The sequence below is a fragment of the Panicum virgatum genome, chromosome 9K (genome assembly GCF_016808335.1).
Source record: "Panicum virgatum strain AP13 chromosome 9K, P.virgatum_v5, whole genome shotgun sequence".
Lineage (NCBI taxonomy): Eukaryota > Viridiplantae > Streptophyta > Magnoliopsida > Poales > Poaceae > Panicum > Panicum virgatum.
In genome coordinates, this window is record NC_053144.1 from 57,386,979 (window position 1) to 57,392,469 (window position 5,491).

The 5,491-nt window shown below is 41.9% G+C and overlaps 1 long non-coding RNA gene across 2 annotated transcripts; it reads right to left on the reverse strand.

Annotated features, from left to right (window-relative positions):
- Positions 1 to 3,115: 3,115 nt before the first annotated feature.
- Positions 3,116 to 5,056, reverse strand: LOC120652638. 2 transcript variants are annotated; one of them, XR_005666628.1, is made up of 5 exons: positions 4,834 to 5,056; positions 4,678 to 4,716; positions 3,946 to 4,044; positions 3,727 to 3,816; positions 3,116 to 3,531 (listed from the first exon to the last, which is right to left on the reverse strand). It is a non-coding gene; the product is annotated as an uncharacterized LOC120652638 (long non-coding RNA). The 2 variants fall into 2 exon arrangements; XR_005666627.1 differs by having other exon boundaries at positions 4,678 to 4,719; positions 4,834 to 5,047.
- Positions 5,057 to 5,491: the final 435 nt, after the last annotated feature.

The following is a 5,491-nucleotide window of genomic DNA, read 5'->3' on the forward strand; positions in this document are numbered from 1 at the left end:
TTGCGAGCATTTGAAGTTAAACAAAAAAACGTGCATACAAAAGTTTACAAATACAATGTAAAAGTAGTACAAAAGAGGATTAGAGGGTTCATTTAGGCTAAAACATAATATACAAACATTCATTTAGTATACTTTGCGGGCATTTGAATTTAAACTAAAAAAGAAAAAAATTTGAATTTAACTTAAACCGACCGGTAACCGATCAAACCGGACCGGTAAATCGGTCTAACCGGACGGTTAGCCATTCGAACCGATATAACTGCGAGTTTTGAATTCAAATTTGAGTTTGACAGGTTTTTACCGGTAACCGGTCAAACCGGACCGGTTAGCCGGAACCGGGCGCCGGCGATTCGAACGTTCCGGTCGGTAAAAAAATCCCTGGTCCAGCCTAGCTGCGTCCCGGAAGGCTAGGCGGATTGTTCTCCCGCAACTTTCCGCGACGCTTTGACCCCCGGGGTTCACCGGGGAGACCGCCCGCCATGGCGCGGCGTGCGTGGGATTGTGGGAGCAGGGCCGCCTGGCCGGGGCGCTGCACTGCACGGCTAGCAGCCTAGCCCAACAAGATTCCGGCTAATGTTCCGTGTTCGTCAAGTGTTGCAGTTATTCCATACAGTTTTTGTTCTCCACGACTTATTTTAATCGCTAGGGATTTGTTAGGGGCGTCAACTTCTCTGGTTCTTTGGCTCCCAACAGCCCACAACTTCGATATAAAAAAATTGAGCGCCTCGTACAAATCAGCTATAGTATTGTTCTTTCGAAGCCCCGTAGCCTATACTATAGCATGTGTTTTCTCAATAAAGTAAAACACACAACTCATGATGATCAGTTTCTGAGGTTTCTATAGTAGCATTATAAATACAAAAGGGATTTCTAATGGACAAAAGAAGTGATAGACAAGTGGATGCAAGAGGCAAAATTAAAGGATAAGGATATGTATAAACGGCAAAACCCATAAGTTACTAAACCATCCAATGGCAAAATCATTTCTTAGAAATGTCCTGGATTAGTTTCTGCAAGCTCAACAGTAGGAGGTCTATTCCTAGATTTAGGAAGGAACGCGCGTACAAATCAACAGTACAGAGTAGTAGCCCCCAAAAGCCAAAACCAACTCTCCAAAAATCACATCCACACAGGTTATTTAGATCCGCAGCGTGCTCCTGTACGTAATGGCTCTGCTATGGGCACTTTATACGTGGTACATCATTGTTTGTGAAATTAGATTAAGCTTTTTCGTTTGGTACATCGTGGTACATATGATATGTTTGGTACATCAGCTTTTTCGTTAAGGATTTAGGCAATAAAATGAATCATCTTAGCTGTATTAGCTAGTCCTTCAAAAATGAATCATGCATCAGTCGTGCAATCATTATTTTACATAAAGATATCAGACTGTACTACAAGATTTGATAGTCAGGGGAAATTAAGTCTCGCTGTGCAAGAGGACAGAAGGGTCATCAAGTAGTTAGGAGCCTAGGACATGAGAATAATCAAGGGGTCAATGTGTTAGCTATTATCTGAAAAATCATTTTAGGTAATCAGCGAGGTAGGCGTGCAAGAGCTGTACTGATACTTTATGTTTTGACTTTTGAGGCAAGCAGCTCGCGCACATCTTCAAGAATTGCGTCAGTGCCAGTAGCCAAGTGGAGTAGTAATAAGGAACATTCTTTAGCTTTGGTCGATTATTCATTCTTACAAAACTAGACATGAGAATTGGCAAAACGCTCACGCATTTAAAAGTTTATTATATATAGTGATATTTTGACATATAGCAAAAAAAAATGTGAGGAAGGTAGCGTTCAACTTCCAGGCGAAGTCTACAGGTTTTTAGTGCTCTTAAAATGAAAATTCAAGGCTACTCCCTTTGTCCAAACAAACAAGTCATTCTAGAATTCAAAATTTATTCTAGAAAACAATTTATTTTACTCTATTTAGAAAGTGAATGTGCATGTAAGAATCAACTACTGCCAAATATAGGTAATAAATAAGGACAAACATGATCATTTTACCTTCTTATTAATATGTCCTAAAATTTCTAGAATGACTTGTATTTTGGGATGGAGAGAGTAGCTACTAGCAGTAGCATTGTATTAATTTGTCAAGCTATACCGGTAGGGGGCAATGCCTCCTATTTCGTAGAAAACTTTAGTAAGCTACAATTAGTCATGATAATGACGGAACACTCGCATCTAATTGAATGCCGATAGACAGCTAGCGCGCTCTAATGAAGAACACGCTGAGCTTAACCCATATATAGCCGGTCCAATTAATCGAACGGCTAAGAAAATCATGGCAAATTGGTTGCTTGATCCTCAAGCCTTGAAGGCCAGATGTTTTTATTAAAAAAAAAACAACCGGTCCAGACCGATGTGATTAACCAATCCAACCATCCTATTAAATACCGTTTCAGCACCCATATTAGGGCGACACCTGTGCTCCTATATGATTACGTATCCTCTACCAGTAGCAGACACATCAACGTACCGGTGCAATTATGCTTTGAAAAAGGGCAGCTAATTGACATTTAGCTATGGGTCTCTTTTGTGCTAACCTTTAAATTTTAATTGAAAAGCACAAGCGCAGCACATGTATAGATGAGCTCTAAAGTACGTGTAGTGAGTACCTAATCCAAAAGCATACTCCTAGCATCATTTTTCTAAGGAAACTTCTCACATGTAAATTAAATCTTTCAAACCTTTTTTCAGTACCGACGTGCAAGGAAAAAAAACATAAGATTGACCATGTGAAAAATGAGTACATACAAAGATACACTGTAAGATAACCTGACGATGCTTTATTAATTAGCATTATTACGAATAAATTGTGCTAGAAATCAACGGGTGTCTACATTGAATAATGAATCGCCTACATTACGATTTGGTTGGACAACAAAGCTGTGAATCATTTCAGCCATGCCATATATACCATGAACGTACTGTGTTTGAAGCAGATTACCTCACGTTGCCGTTGGGCAAGCTTCGGGCATACCTGCACCTTTCCCTCCCCATACCCATAAGTTAATTATCCAATCACTACCCTACCCATAACCTGCCCGCTTTAATTTGTCCATACCCATTGGATAACGGGGAAATATATCATGAATATGGGCAAGGCCATATAACACAGAATATGAATAACAATAAAGCCTGGTCCGTTACGTACAGCGCTAAAGCAGTGAGCCTGCAGAGCGATTGTTGCTTGATGCTTATGATACAATAATCTGAGATAATAAATAATATTTAAAAGAGAATCCTCTCGACATGCACTACGTGTGGATCGATAACAATAGACTCGATTTGTATCTCTACAGCTGGGGTTACACGAAAAATTAAAAAAAATTTGACAATGTTATCATGCGCCACGAGCTTAGGCGCTAATCAACGCCATTATTTGACGATCGCTGCCGGATACAAGATGACTACTGAAGTGTTGATTGCAGTTGCCTTCCCTGCCGACTTCCATCGCCACTCCCTGGTGCCATTTGCCTGTCGAAACTGAATGGCAGTGTCATTTCCTAACATCTTAGTTCTAGTCCTACAACAAAACAGATGAAGTTAGAACTTAATAGTGTTGATTGCAGTAAGCATAACCATCAATTCACAATTACAAAAGATAACAAAAGTGTACTAGTCTTAACAGTACTTACCGTAGCCATCATTGAGCCATCAAAATAAGAAAAAACAAGTGATGCCATGCAATACGGCAAGCAGGGAAAACAAGAAAGCCTACCTTAATCATCATTAGTTTGATCTTCTTCATTTGGAGTTGGTACAGATGATTCATTAGCAGGTATGCTATCTTCGACAACTCTAGGATCAACTGTTTGAAATAAAATAATGTTAGAAAGCCATATTCAGAGCAGTGGACAGGAAGATCACGCAAGGAACTGAAATTGAAGTGATTGCATTTAAATTATAAGAAAGCAGCTGCATGAAAAAGAATCCTTACTTGAGGCTGACACCTTCAGAGCATAAGTTAATTGAGCTGTTTTCCCTCTCTTCTGTGCCATCCGAGCTTCCAACAATCTCATGAGGTTCCATTTAGCTACTGCATACAAAATTCAATTAGCCATTGCACATCCAGTTCATAATCTAACATATTCAGAGATTAATAGCTACTGCACAGTCGCAGCTAGTGCATACAAAATTTAATTAGCCAGTGCACATCCAGTTCATAATCTAACATATTCAGAGATTAATAGCTACTGCACAGCCGCAGCTCGGCCGAGCTTCCAACAATCCCATGAGGAAGCTGGAGGAAGAGGATACGAAGGTGAGTATTTCTGAATCTTCTCAAGACAGTAAAGAAAAAGGCTCTGTCTAGACAGTTCTGTCAGTATCCTGATGGTGCATCTAGTGATGTAGGAGTACATAAATATCATCTGGTCAACTAGCCAATAAGGTTTAAGAATAGAAAGCCTTGCAGATTTTCTTTGTGCATATGCTGATTCAGAACATTGGAGCTAATAGCACCTGGTAGTAGCAGAAAACTTCACTAGAATATGGAGCTAATACTGATGGCAAAGCTCTATAACTACCATACGTGCTGCACATAATATTGACTGGGCGATGGCCGATCCATCTAATTGCCACGGCAACCCCCACGGCAAGCAGATCCACGCAGCCCAAGAACTATAAATTCGCAAGGAAGAATTGGGGTGTTAGGGTGTGGGATCTTAACCTGCTGCTGCTTGGCGGCCTGCTCCTTGAACTTGCTCGCCTGCTGAAGAATCAGGATCCACGGCAAGCAGATCCACGGAATTTGAATCAGGAACTGGATGGGGGAATAAAGGTGGAAGCAAACAAAAATACAAGAAAGAAGATGAGGAGTCTATACCGGTGGTGATTGAGGATCGGACGACGGTGCCAGCCTCATAGGAGAAGCTTCACGAGGTCGCCCGCTGCGGCGGCGGCGGCCCGCGGCCGGGATCCTTCGTAGCGAATAGTTTGGGTAACGGGGAAGGATGGATAACCACAGTAATACCCTCCTGTACCCTCCTCACAAATGGGTATATCCATCCCCTATCCGTTTGAGATGGATACACCCGTACCCTACCCGTTTATCACGGATGTGGATTTGGGCAACAGGTGCAGATATCCACCGGCAACTTGAAGATTACCTACAGATCAATATTGAAAACGGATCGTATCTTAGCACTGGTCACTCGGGAGAAATCGACGGCCCAGCATAATCGGGGATAACCAACAGTAGTTGAGCCTTCTAATTAGCTGCTGCTGCTGCTACTACTACTAGCAGCCGCTCATGACACGGCAGGCACCGTCTGATATTGACTAATCGAGCACTGGTGTGCGTGTGGAAGAACAAGAAGAAGACTGAAGTGTACTGTCGAGCCCCACTTGCCAGAAGCAGCGCGAGGGGTGACAGTGTGTCGTCCTGGGCCCATCTCCGGCTTGTACTGTAGCCTGGTACACGTAGACCAATGCCAGGTGTATTCGGAGGGTGGGAATGTGAAAATGGTTATCCGAATTTTTTG